General features: G+C 46.7%; 1 protein-coding gene across 1 annotated transcript in view; it reads right to left on the bottom strand.

The window, feature by feature from the left end:
• Positions 1 to 15,000, bottom strand: part of LOC143293871 (uncharacterized) — a 431,915-nt gene that overhangs the window by 343,976 nt on the left and 72,939 nt on the right. The window lies entirely within an intron of this gene.

The following is a 15,000-nucleotide window of genomic DNA, read 5'->3' as shown; positions in this document are numbered from 1 at the left end:
TCATTCGTGATTATCCAGGTGTTCAGATACACACGTCGTCATCACCATCATCAACCTGTACTTGAAGAGACTCTTTCGCACTGGACCGAGGAAGACATTCTGAGACAATTTATTGAATAACCTTGGAGGAAAAACGTATACTTATATCCGACATAAACGAATAGCAACACATGAACTAAATGACCAGGTGTAAGGACAGGCCCCGGCGCTTCCGTTTTTGAGGTAGTGTTATGGGTTTGTTCCAATGTACCTTTTATTTACCTGTGTGCTAGCTGAATCGGTAGCGTAAGCAGCAATGACTTGAAGTTGTGTACCTTGTGAATGGAGAAAGCTACCACTCTTTACTATTTATTAATCATTTCATCTCCTCTCCTCATTATTTGTTAATTTCCAGTTGAAAAACCACCGAGGCAACCATGTGTTTGTTCTGTATTGTGCATGTGTTCTATGTGGCTTGTTCAGGATTAAAGAGGCTATGCCAGTCTTGAATAAAAGCTAATTTGTGTTTGCACATTTCTTCTGTCTTTGCTGCTGTGTGCACATGTCAAATGATCGGTAAAAGGACAGGCCCGGCGCTCCCTCTTTTTTTTTTTTTTTTCTTTTTTTTTTTGAGGAAGTGTCTGGGTTTGTTCCAATGTACCTTTTATTTACCTGTGTGCTAGCTGAATCGGTAGCGTAAGCAGCACTGACTTGAAGTTGTGTACCTTGTGAATGGAGAGAGTTACCACTCTTGACTATTTGTTACACACACACAGTTTTTGTTTTTAATTAATTTCACTTTTCGTCTCAATGTGAAAATGAACATGTGAGTCAAATCCACATGTCCGTTCATCTCTCTCTCTCTCTCTCTCTCTCTCTCTCTCTGTAGCGATAACAATCATATTGTAAATCTGCTATCCAGCAAAATCGAAGTTTTAATTACAAGTGTTGCAAAATTCATTGCAGAATCAATGAATATAAGAAAAACAAAAATCATTAACCAACTACCGATTTCAAGGTGATCCGATACACGATATTTGTGTGTGTGTGGTGTGTGTGTGTGTGTGTGTGTGTGTGTGTGTGTGTGTGTGATATCATTAGAATGGTATTTTGATTTCATGAAAACAATTGTCATTCCCCCTTGTCTAGACGGCTTTAATGCTAAACGGACAATAAAATAATGTCAGTCTCTCTCTCTCTCTCTCTCTCTCTGTCCTCTCGCTTTCTTCACACCTCTTTCTCCTTCTCTCTCCCCACCTCTCTCTCTCCTCTCCCTCTCCCCTCTCTCTCTTTGCCACTTCTCTCTCTCTCCCTCTCCCTCCACCATCCTCTCTCTCCCTCTCTCTCCTACTCTCTCTCCCTCCACCCCCTCTCTCTCCAACTCTCTCTCCCTCCCTCCCACCCTCACTCCCTCCCTCTCTCCTTCTCTCTCTCCCTCTCCCTCCACCACCCCCCTCTCTCTCTCTCTCCCTCTTCCTCCCTCCCCATCTCTCTCTCCAACTCTCTCTCCCTCCCACCCCTCCTTAACGTTAACCCACGCCCGCCCACATCACCGAGTCCTCCGCTGCTCCAAAGACTCAGCGAATGACACATGGCAGCTTGAATCAAACCCTAATTGGTCAATAGGGACGAATTGTGTTCGTGGACGAATTGTCAATACAAAGCTTTTTTTTTTTTTTTTTTACACACACGCACACACACACCACACACCATACCACACCACTCCACGAGAGAGAGAGACTCTTGACGCTTTGATGTTTTACTGTCATTGACTGTACAGTCCTGAGAGAGAGAGAGAGAGAGAGAGAGAGAGAGAGAAAGAGAGAGAGAAAGAGAGACAGACAGACAGACAGACAGATAGAGATAGAGAGACAGAGAGGGAAGCACGTACACGCGCACTCGCGTACAACTACTACTGCTACTCCAACACACACACACACACACACACACACACACACACACACACACACACACATCACACCACACGGCTTGATGAAAATAAAATAAAAATTAAAAAGCAGTTGCTGTTCCATCGTGAAATAATTTTTTTACTTCACACACACACACACACACAACCACCACCACCCCACACCACACACCAACCGGCTTGGTGTTAAAAAAAAAAAAAGCACTTGCTGTTTATTCAATGTTCCATCGTAAAATAAAATTTTGACTTCACACACACACACACACACACACACACACACACACACACACACACACACACACACACACACACACGCACACACACGCACACACACACACACACACACACACACACACACGCACACACACACACACACAAACACACACACACGCACACACACAAATAAGATTACCATTTTCCAGGAGAGCTGAGATACGCGCGCTAAAATGGTTTGACACTTTCTATTCCTAGTATCACATGATGAGCGGGGGACGTTGAATATTTGATGTTGATGAAAAAATACGAAAAATAACCCCCACAAAAACCAACAAAAAAACCCAACCAAACAAACAAAAAAAACCCAGCCAAAACGATCAGACTTTCGGACAAGAATAGCATCCTGCAAAGGATTCCTGCATTGCATTCAGCTCCACACTGTAATCGCCTCTGAGACTGTCTGCGCATCTCTTAGAGATTTTGGTGTTTTTTTTTAATCATCGACACTTGAAAGAGGACACGACATCGCGTCCCCCCCCCCCCCCCCCCCCCCCCCCCCTTCTTCTTTATTTAATTTTTAACTGAATAATTGGAAACCAGACTTCAAAAAACCCGAAAGCAATGTTAACGTAATGATTATATCGATGTTTGGTATCGTTTCCAAGCTGCATCAGGCGAACAAAATAAATAATGTTAAGTATACCTTAGTGTGAAGAGGCAGTTAAGAATACAGAATACAATCAACGTCTTTGACACACGCAATGTACACAAAAAAGAGGGCTCTAAAGAAAGTAATCACATACAAAAGGCCCATACGAGCAAGCAGACTTCTTCTTCTGCGTTCACTCGTATGCACACGAGTGGGCTTTTACGTGTATGACCGTTTTTAACCCGCCATGTAGGCAGCCATACTCCCGTTTTCGGGGGTGTGCATGCTGGGTATGTTCTTGTTTCCATAACCCACCGAACGCTGACATGGATTACAGGATCTTTAACGTGCGTATTTGATCTTCTGCTTGCATATACACACGAAGGGGGTTCAGGCACTAAGCAGGTCTGCACATATGTTGACCTGGGAGATCGTAAAAAATCTCCACCCTTTACCCACCAGGCGCCGTCACCGTGATTCGAACCCGGGACCCTAAGATTGACAGTCCAACGCTTTAACCACTCGGCTATTGCGCCCGTCAGAGCAAGGAGACAAATACACATGACCAGGTGAATGTGGAGGAGACGCACATTCCCTGGAGAGGAACAACATTTCCAACAGTTCCTCGGAAATCTGCTGTACGGGGGAACGTTCATCTCACCGCATCATGCCAGATGCTCTCTCTGCTGCGTTAACGGGCCGTTTGCATGAAAAATTCCTAATCTTCACTTTGAATATTGTTCCCCTGCAACTTCCATTATGATCAGTGCAACCCTGTGGAGTCGCGCGACCGAAGCAAACATTTTGCAAACGCATACAGTTGGGGAGGTGGTGGTGGTGGTGGTGGGGGGGGGGGGGATGATAGATATGTTATTTCGGATTTTGTCCCACTGGGGGGTGATTTCATTGGGGGTGGGGGTGCGCCACAGACCGACACTTCACGTGATGCCCATTAGGCGAGGGTCCCAGTGAGGCAAGTGAAACGTTGCAGCCGATGCCCCGATAACCCGAGACGGCGATGCCCCGACAATTCAATGCCCGATAGAACGGTGCCCGGCCGACATGGCCCGCGTTACTCCCTTCTCTGGTTGACTAGTGTGTCTTATCAGTGCTGGTGGTGGTGCTGGTGGTTGGTGGTGACGTTGTGCTGGGCATGCAGTGCGTCCCCCAAACACCCATAGCCATACCCCCACTGCAACGGTGCTGGAGAATGGAGACAGAGAGAGAGAGAGAGAGGGGGGGGGCGGGGGGGGAGGGAGGGAGAGAGAGCGACAGGCACAAAGACAGGGAAAGACGCGATGAGACAGAAAGAAAGAAAGAAAGGGGATAAGAGAGGGAGAGAAAGAGAGAGAGAGAGGGAGTGGGAAAGAGAGAGAGAGAGGGAGGGGCAAGAGATAGAGAGAAAAGACAGAAGATAAGGAGAGACAGAAGGAGAGAGAGAGAGAGGGAGAGGGAGAGAGGAGAGGAGAGAGAGAGAGAGGAGAGAGAGAAGAGAGGGAAGAGAGGGAGAGAGAAGAGAGAGAGAAGAGAGGGAGAAGAGAGGGAGACACAGAAGGAGAGAGAGAGGGAGAGAGAGAGAGAGAAGAGAGGGAGAGAGAGAGAGAAGAGAGGAGAGAGAGAGAAGAGAGTGAGAGAGAGAGAAGAGAGAGAGAGAGGAGAGAGAGAGAAGAGAGAGAGAGAAGATTAGGAGACAGAAGGAGAGAGAGAGGGGGAGAGGGAGAGAGAGAGAAGAGAGGGAGAGATAGAGGAGAGAGAGAGAAGAGAGGGAGAGAGAGAGCGACAGGCACAGAGACAGGGAAAGACGCGATGAGACAGAAGGAAAGAAAGAAAGGAGATAAGAGAGGGAGAGAAAGAGAGAGAGAGAGGGAGTGGGAAAGAGAGAGAGAGAGAGGGGGGGGGACAGAGATAGAGAGAAAAGACAGAAGATAAGGAGAGACAGAAGGAGAGAGAGAGAGGGAGAGGGAGAGAGGAGAGGAGAGAGAGAGAGAGGAGAGAGAAGAGAGGGAGAGAGAGAGAGAGAGAGAGAGGAGAGAGAGAGAAGAGAGGGAGAGAGAGAGAAGAGAGAGAGAGGAGAGAGAGAGAAGAGAGAGAGGAGAGAGAGAGGAGAGAGAGAGAAGAGAGGGAGAGAGAGAGGAGAGAGAGAAGAGAGAGAGGGAGAGAGAGAGAAGAGAGAGAGGAGAGAGAAGAGAGGGAGAGAGAGAGAGGAGAGAGAGAGGAGAGAGAGAGAAGAGAGAGAGAGAAGATAAGGAGACAGAAGGAGAGAGAGAGGGGGAGAGGGAGAGAGAGAGAAGAGAGGGAGAGATAGAGGAGAGAGAGAGAAGAGAGGGAGAGAGAGAGAGAGAAGAGAGGGAGAGAGAGAGAGGAGAGAGAACACAGAGAGAGAACGAGAGAGAGAGAGAGAGAACGAGAGAGAGAGAGAGAGGAGCGAGGCAGAGGACAGTGAGAGAGAGGGATGAGAGAGAGACAGAGACAGAGAGTGAGACAGAAAGAGACAGAGACAGAGACAGAAAGATGTGAGAAGGAGGGAGGGACGGAAAAGAGAGTGCGAAAATGGCTAACTGGGCTCGGCTACAGAATATTAATGTCGGCATTAACTCTCTCCATACGAACGGCGAAAGAGACGACGTTAACAGCGTTTCACCCCAATTACCATCATCAAAATATTGCAAGCGGAAGGCTCTTACACTGAAGAGGTGAATGTTGACAAAGAATACCACAATTCTGACGACGGAAGCTAAAGGTTGGGTCATTCAGACACCCACTGGACATCCGAGGGGTCTGTGTAGAGGAGAAGAGAGGGCTGGCCGTACTGAGTGAGTTAAACAGTGTTCCCAGCAATAAACCCAACACTTCTCTTCCATCGCCTTGTTTGTTTTTTTTTACTTAAAGGATGTAAACTGCTTGCACTGAACGTAGTTTATCTCCCAGTGATCCAATGCACTGCGCCATGGCGGTCTTCAACCTGTAATCTTTAGACGATACGAGTCACAAAGATCCAATGACACCCACCCACTACAACTTCTAGAACAAAATCAATGTCCGACACACGCTTGCACTACCACCAACAGCAGCAGCAGCAGCAGCAGCAGCAGCAGCCTAATACTTTTATGTATTTGTATTTTTGTATTTGTATTTCTTTTTATCACAACAGATTTCTCTCTGTGAAATTCGGGCTGTTCTCCTCATGGAGAGCGCGTCGCTATACTACAACGCCACCCCCTTTTTTTTTTTTGCATTTTTTCCTGCGTGTAGTTTTATTTGTTTTTCTTATCGAAGTGCTACAAAACTTTGCCAGGAAAAACCCTTTTGTTGCCGTGGGTTCTTTTACGTGCGCTAAGTGCATGCTGCACACGGGACCTCGGGTTATCGTGTCATCCGAATGACTAGTGTCCAGACCACCACTCAAGGTCTAGTGGAGGGGGAGAAAATATCGACGGCTGAGACGTGATTCGAACCAGTGCGCTCATATTCTCTCGCTTCCTAGGCGGACGCGTATCCTCTAGGCCATCACTCCACATGACACTTCACATCTTTGCCTTACTGCACAATACCAGCGTTGAATCGCTCCATCTGGACTGGGACGTTTGGCACATAATGTATGATACGGCAAACGTGCCATGCCCCATGGGGCAAAAAACACAAACTCACTTTGTCACAACTAAACGGTGTTCCTTGGGAAAACATCAAACAACCAACCTCGCTTTTTCACAACTCACCTTCTTTATCTGATATCCTACATTCCTTAAAAAAAAACAACCCAAAAACCAACAACATCATCAATTTGTCATAACTGGGTCACTTGCACATGACTCAATGTTGCGTGATTCGTCAAAAAACATCGCTTGTTGGTGTTAATGGATCATTCACGTAATGTAAGATCAAATATTGTGTGTTCAATGAAGCCATCGCTTTGTCAAGAAACCCGTGTGTGCACGTTCCCTAGTTACGACAAAGATGGGAACGTAAGTAAGTATACTATCGTGTATTGTGTGAGACTCGCACTAAACCTGACGTCATGCGTTCCTTGAAAAAAAAAAAATCTGAGGCTTTTCTTCTCCCACAAAACCCATGCCATATTTCATTGTTTGTTTCCTACTGCCTGTATTCACGCTGGACGGGACACACTGTCCGCATGACAGACAGCAGGATCCCGAGGATGCTCTTGTTTGGCCAGCTGAAGGAAGGCCACCGTGAACTTGGAAGACCCTGCGAACACTTCGGGGACGCCTTGAGGACAAACTTCAAAGCCTGTGACATAGACATCGCTTCCTGGGAAACTGATACCCTTGACCGCTCTCGCTGGAGGATGCTGTGCTCTAGTGGCATAAAGACGTTTGAAAACAAGAGAACGCTGGCCATTAAGGAGAAGCGTGAGCGAAGGAAGCAGGGATCAACTTCTGGAGACGTTTTCCCCTGCAACACCCGTGGGAAGTGCTGCGCATGCAGAATCGGCCTCTTCTCCCATATGAGGACACACACCGACAGATAAGCCTGCCTGCCTACTCGTCCGTCGGTCCGACGGGAGACTCCATTGCATTGTATTCACGTTTACGCACGTGTCTGTATCTGTAGTATCGCCAATTGTCAATAAAATCATATCTAATCCTGAATGCCTGTCAGAAGAGAACTGTTGTTTCCATGCTCCTGGCAAACTGAAGCTAAAACTACACGCTCAGGGGCGGTTCAGGAAGTGGAATGTGGCAGAGTGGTAAAGGCGCTTATCTACCAGTACAGTGTCCGCTAGGGTCTGGGTTCGAACCCCGCTCTCGATCTTTCTCCCAAGTTTTGACTGGAAAATTAAAACTGAGCGTTTAGTCATTGGGATGAGACGATAAACCGAGGTCCCGCGGTGTGCACCCCGCACTAAAAAAAAAACACAAAGAACCCATGGCAACAAAAGTGTTTTCCTCTGACGACAGTCTGTTAAGGAATATCTAGGTCAGAAGTAAGACCTATGGACACAGATCGTTTTCTTTTCAATCGCCAAAGACGTGGAACAAGCTCCCTGATAACCTCCGTCATTCTGATTCCCTCGCATCTTTTAAATCTCGTCTCAAAACTCACCTTTTCCCTCAGCAATAAGTTCAATTGTGGCAGGTCCACTTCCTTTTCGTTAGCTGTGCTTGACTATGTGTGTATACATATATGTATGTGTACATAACTACATGCATGTATATTAATGTGTATTGTGTGTGCGTGTGTTTATGCAGTAAGTTTGTGCCTGCCTATGTGTGCGTATGTGTTAGGGTAGCTGTTAGATACACATGTATGTTAAAATGTATGTATGCACTGTGTGTGTGCGTGTGTGCGTGTGCGTGCGTGCGTGCGTGTGTGTGTGTGTGTGTGTGTGTGTGTGTGTGTGTGTGTAGTCACATTTTGGTGTGTGTATGTAACATAGATATAATGTGTTATGTTAACAAAAGCGTTTTTGTAAAGCACCTAGAGCAGATTTCTGGATAGTGTGCTATACAAGTATCCATTATTATTATTACTATTATATCTACTCTGACAGGTACACAACAATATCTGTGAACGTATTCAAGGCTTGACTAAGCGCGACGGGTTATGCTGCTGTTCAGCATCTGACTAGCAGATGTGGTGCAGCATTTATGGATTGTTCCGAACGCAGTGACACCTCCTTGAGAATCTGAAACTGAAACTGAAACAAGGGGGGGGGGGGGTTCATCACGCAAGGCAGCTGCACAGCACACCCCAAAAGAAGACGTCAGCCCCAATCTCTGTCGCTTCGAGCGTGAAAATATTATGTGGGCGAGAACACGGCAGGAGCACAGAGAGAGAGAGAGAGAGAGAGAGAGAGAGGGGGGGGGATTTATTTCAGTGAACGAATGAGGAGTGTGTTTCGTCTTTGGGTACCCAGGGGAAGGTGAAGGTCAGCCCGACATCTACCCAGATTAATCGCTTTACCACACTGCCCGTTCCTCGCTAGCTTGATCCCTCGGGTAATCAATAATAATCATGGCTGCCTATTATTTCGTCGGTCTCTGGGTCCATGTCTGACGCTGCACTTTTGTTTGGAGGTGTCCATTCTAATTGATTTTGCTTTTTGTTTTTAAAAGGGTCTGTTGCCCATATTTCTGTTCTGTGATTAAAAAACAAAAACAAAAAACAACAACAAACAACAACACCAACAACGTCAACAACAACAACAACTATGATTATGCGTATCACTGCAAACACACACACAGTCATAATGATTATGGTGTGTGTGTGTGTGTGTGTGTGTGTGTGTGTGTGTGTGTGTGTGTGTGTGTGTGCGTGCGTGCGTGCGTGCGTGCGTGTGTGTTATAGCAGAACAGTGAGCTAAGCAGCAGACCCAAAAGATACGCAAATTGTCATGTGTATTTTTTGCATGTGCATGCGTGCGTGTGTATTTCTGTGCGGAAGAGCATGCGCGTGTGATCCTCCGCCCTCCGTCCCTCCCTCCCTCCCTCTCTCTCTCTTCTCGTTATTACATCTATTAGCGATGACGCGATTCTTCCAATGCTTCTCTCGGCATTTTTTTCAAGAAGCATCAAAGACAACGTTTTTTTTTATCAGCTTCTGTTCCAGCGCCTGGTTGGTTTTTAGTTCAATGCTGTGTCCAAGCTGCTGACCGAGCATACTTCTTCCAACGGTTACCATCACAAAACATAACATAACCCCTCATCCTCGTCTTTTCCTCTTTGGCTTCTGTCGTGACTTTTGATAAGTGGTTTCAATGGTAGGTGAAAGATGCTGGCCCTGATATTTAGCCCACAGAAATAAACAAGGAACAGGTGGAATTTCTCTCAGTCTCTCTCGCCTTGACTACTGTAGTAACTCCCTATTGTCTGGTTTGCCTGCTTCATCCATTCAGTCCCTTCAGGGCACACAAAACTCTGCTGCCCGACTCGTCCTCGGAAAGAAAAGATCTGAACACGTCACTCCTATTTTGCAACATCTCTACTGGCTCCCTGTCTCACACAGAATAAAGTATAAGATCAGCACACTATGTTATAAATGTATTCACAAATCTGCCCCTTCCTATCTTTGTGGCTGCCTTCACCTCTACATTCTTTCTCGCTCTCTACAATCGGCTTCGGATCCAACCTGTTTACGCATACATAGAATCAAACACTCCACTGTTGGCCGCCGTTCTTTCTGTGTCTCTGGACCTTGTATTTGGAATGAACTTCCTCTTTCGCTTCGTCAGGTCTCCGCACTCAGCTCTTTCATGTCTGGCCTTAAAACCCACCTCTTCACAAGATAGCCTCCCTCCCCTACCTCTTCCTTGTCTTCAGTTTCTTCAGTTTCAGAGTTATGCATGCGTGTGAATGACTGTGTGAAAGCGCTTAGATTTGTCTCTGCACAAGATTCAGCGCTGTATGAATACTATTATTATCACTATTAGTAACAGACAGTGTCTAAAAACAAGAACATTTGACAAAATTATATGAGTCCGGTAATACGGGCTTAACTGTGTCAACAAGGAAATGACAATAGTTTATATAAAACAACAACTAAGTTTTCATCGAAGACCTGCTTGTCAATGTTCGTTTCAAGTCACTAGCGGTAGTGAACCTTTTCTTCAAATGGACCACGGCCAGGCAATAGTTGTCAAACAGGACAATATATATATATATATATATATATATATATATATATATATATATATATATATATATATATATATATATATATATGTATATGTATGTATGTATAAACAACCTAAGTTTTCATCAAAGTCCTGTTCGATAATGTTCGTGTCAAGTCACTAGCGGCAGTGAACCTCTTCTTCATACGGACCACAGCCAGATATCTGGTCATCCCCCTTGTCACCCAACATGATACACGTAGTCCTGATGCGGCCTACACCCCACATCTCCAACGGCCTAATCGTGACCACCGGCGTTAACGGAAAAGGCGTGTTCCTTCACTCCTAACCTCCACTCTTCTCTTTCTCCTCTCAACATTATGTGCAGTACCTGCTGGTGCCTGAACCCCTTTCGTGTGTATACGCACGCATAAGATCAAAAATACGCACGTTAAAGATTCCTGTTTATCCGTGTCAGCCGTTCGGTGGGTTATGGAAAGAAGAACACACCCAGCATGCGAAGCCCCGAAAACGGAGTATGGCTGCCTACAAAAGGTCATACACGTAAAATGTTACGCGTCTGTCTTGAGTGTGTATGTGTGCGTGCCTGAAATCTGATTGAATGATATAGGAAACGAATATATCATGAGCGCCCGATAGCACCCGTCAATCTGCTTTGCACAGGTAGGCAACCTGTTGTGTAAATGACTCCCGTGCTTGTAAAGCGCTTACAGCTTGGTCTCCGACCGAGGACAGGCGCTATGCAAGTATCCATATCAGTCATCATTCATTCTGAATGCTATATATATATATATATGATAGTCAGTCGTGTCCGACTATGACCCTCAGAACAGCAGAGGAGGCAACTGCTGTTCCGACTATTTGGGCTAGAATTTGATTATAGTGGAGAGTGTCTTGCCCAAGTACATCCCCACTCTCTCGGGCAAGAGGGTTTTAGGACAGTCGGCGTTGGGATGGTTCCCAAAGGCCAACTAGCCCACAAGGCTGCAGCACTAAGAGCCAGTGCAATTTTGCCTCCTAGTTTGAGAGTCATAGTCCTTCACAAAAGACTAAGCTGTAAATGGTTTCCCATTGACTGATGGTACAATGCGACAAAAGTCCACGCTGACCGGGAAAGCGTAACTGGCGCAGCGAATGCCACTGACTCTCCTTCACACGATCTTCCTGTTAAAGCCAGGACACCAGGATAAGATCATAATGACGTACGTCTTTGATTTGATTTGATTTGATTTTATATGGATACTTACATAACGCTTATCCTTGGTCGGAGACCAAGCTCTAAGCGCTTTACAAACTCGGGGTCATTTGCACAACAGGCTGTTTACCTGGGTAGAACCGACTGACAGCTGCCACTGGGCGCTCATCATTCGTTTCCTGTGCCATTCGATCAGATTTCAGGCACGCAAACACACACATTCAGACTGACATGTAAACTTTTACGTGTATGGCCGTTTTTTTGTTTATATACCCCGCCATGGATGCAGCCATTATACGTTTTCGTGGGTGTGCATGCCGGTTATGTTCTTGTTTCCATAACCCACCGAACGCTGACAAGAATCACATGATCTTTAACGTGCGTATTTGATCTTCTGCGTGTGTATACACACGAAGGGGGTTCAGGCACAAGCCTGTCTGTACATATGTTGACCTGGAAGATCGGGGAAAAAAAAATCCACCCTTTACCCACCAGGCGCCGTTACCGAGATTCGAACGCGGGACCCTCAGCTTGAAAGTCCCAACGCTTTAACCACTCGGCTATTGCGCCCGTCATGATGACGTTCGTCTTAGTAAACGGTGGCGAACGCTAAAATGCTCCCGGGGAATTGGGGGGAGGAGGGGGGGGGCCTAATCTATTGTGGGTGGGTGGGTGGGTGTACGATGATGCTTCCCGGTGCCGACATAACCGCCGCCAGGCCTGTATACCAAGTCTCCACCGTGAAGGGAATCGGGCTAAGTGCCACCCTCATCGGACCGGGCCTCCAATCACCCAGACTATTGATCTACCAATCCCCACAATCCCCCCCCTCCACCCACCCATCTCCCTCTCTCTCCCCCAACCTCTCAACACCCTCATCCGCACCCCCACCCACCCCCCCGCCACCCAACTTCCTGTACCTTCCTCCCACCACCGTCAGCATACCTCTCCCCCCCCCCCACGCCACCCCCCCTCTCAATCATTGTCTTCCCATGTCCCTGGATAGGTCATGCTCGTCAAACCGATCGATACACGGTTTCACGCACGGTGCTAACTAACCACTCTTGGTAGCGGGCTGATTTCCACAGAACAATACACGACACACACACCCCCTCCCTCCCCGCCTCTCTACTCCAACCCTCTCCCCCTTCCTTGCCCCATCCCGGAGATTTTGTTCCCACAAATCACATAACGCACCCACGCCCTCAGCCCTACCCATTCTGTTACTCCCCCACAAATCCCCCCCCCCCCCGCCCCACCACCCCCCTGGAACCCCACCTCCCTTCCCCGTCCCCTCTCCATCTTAGATGAACAGACTATAAATAAATAAATTAAGAACAGAGATCAAGTCAGTCGACAAGTTTTGCTACCTGGGCAGCACTCCATGCAGCAACGGGGCCCTTGATGCAGAAGTGACGCTGCGCATCGCCAAGGCCAGCTCCGCCTTTGGCAGACTCAACAACAGGCTGTGGAACAACAAAGGCATCAGGCTCAACACCAAAATCAAAACCTACAGAGCTGTTGTGCTGACCACCTTGTTGTACCGCTGTGAAACATGGTCGACGTATCGCCGTCACATTCAACAACTTGAGCAGTTTCACCAGAGATGCCTACGAAAGATCCTCGGCATAAAGTGGCAAGACAGGGTCCAGGTCCTAGAGAGGAGCGGCCTGCCCAGCATCGAAAGCCTGCTGATCCAGTGCCAGCTACGCTGGATAGGACACGTTGTCCGCATGACAGACAACAGGATCCCGAGGATGCTCTTGTATGGCCAGCTGAAGGAAGGCCACCGCGAGCTTGGAAGACAGTGCAAGCGCTTCAAGGACACCTTGAAGACAAACCTCAAAGCCTGTGACATAGACATCGCTTCCTGGGAAACTGGTGCCCTTCACCGCTCTCGCTGGAGGATGCTATACTCTAGTGGCATAAAGACATTTGAAAACAAGAGAACACTAGCCATTAAGGAGAAGCGTGAGCGAAGGAAGCAGGGATCAACTTCTGGAGACGTTTTCCCTTGCAACGCCTGTGGGAAGTGCTGCGCATCCAGAATCGGCCTCTTCTCCTATATGAGGACACACACCGACAGATAAACCTGCCTGCCTACTCCATCCGTCGGTCCGACGGGAGACTCCATCATCAAGAACATTCTGAACTCTAAACAAACTTAGCGTTGCAAAGATCGCTTCGTGCAACCAGCCCACGGCACTTTTTTTCTTTTCTTTTCTCATTACCCGTGAACAGCTCTTCCGACCAGTTTGTTCCCCCTTCGTTGGGAGAAATGATTTTTCAGTTACAGTTTGATTGACATCTGCCTGCTGGACAGACTGCCTACAATTCGACAATTATATTATTGACATTGGAAAACAAAGTCCGTTGATTCCAGGTCTGTCATCACATTGTTATATATGTTTGGTTTTTTTCGATTTTATAGCAGCAGAAAATACTAAAATACTAGCAATCCTGTGATTTTGTTTGCTGTCTCTCAAATCCCCCCTCTCTCTTTTTTTTTTTTCTCTCTCTCCAGTTCCATCTCCACCTCTCTCTCTCTCTGTTTGTGTCATGGGACTTTTGTAACCAGTGCATTGTTTTCTTCCCTTATTCCATGCTGCCATCAAAATCATTGTACTGTCACTCTCGAAACCTAAAGTCAAGTTTCAGTTTGTTTGTTTTTGTTTTTTTTAAAGTTTCTAGGTGATGTCAAAGACTGCAGACTGATCAATGTACGCTATACTACATCTGCTATAAAATAATAAATAAACTAAAAAAAGGGAGCAGATGCCTAATTTTCGCACACACACACACACACACACACACACACACACACACACACACACAAAAGAGAGGGGAGAGAGAGAGAGAGGGAGAGAGAGAGACAGACAGGCAGACAGACAGACAGAGAGCAGAAAAGACACGCAGTCAATGAAAGACAGAGAAAAGGAGACAGTGAAAATAAGAGAAAGAGGTGCAGACGAGAAAAAAAAAGAAGAAAAAAAAAGAACGATTCCATCGGAAACAGATACGATCAGTATCAAATACGAAGAAAGCAACCTGTTGTTTGTTTGTTTTTTAATTTTTAATTCCTAATCATCCCATCTTTCCTCCTCTTCTTCCTCCTGCTCCTCCTCCCTTCAAACCCAAGCCCCCCCCCCCCCAACCCCTCCACCCCCCTTCCCCCCATCCCCTCTTCCCCCTCTCCACCAAACCCCAAGCTGTCCAGCTGTCTGACAATCGAAGACAAAAAATGTCCCCAAGACGACGGTACCCTGAAGCAATAACTGTCATGATGCAGACACACGAGCTGTCTATTTCTGTGAGTTACCATCACACCATTCTGTCATGCCGACCACCAAAAAAACACCCTCGAGAGCCGAAGACCTATCCTGTTTTTTTTCCTGCATAACCTTATATATATATATATATATATATATATATATATATAT

This window comes from Babylonia areolata, chromosome 19 (assembly GCF_041734735.1).
Source record: "Babylonia areolata isolate BAREFJ2019XMU chromosome 19, ASM4173473v1, whole genome shotgun sequence".
Classification (NCBI taxonomy): domain Eukaryota; kingdom Metazoa; phylum Mollusca; class Gastropoda; order Neogastropoda; family Buccinidae; genus Babylonia; species Babylonia areolata.
The sequence above is the reverse complement of the archived record's forward strand: the minus strand, read 5'-3'. Positions and strand labels throughout refer to the sequence as shown.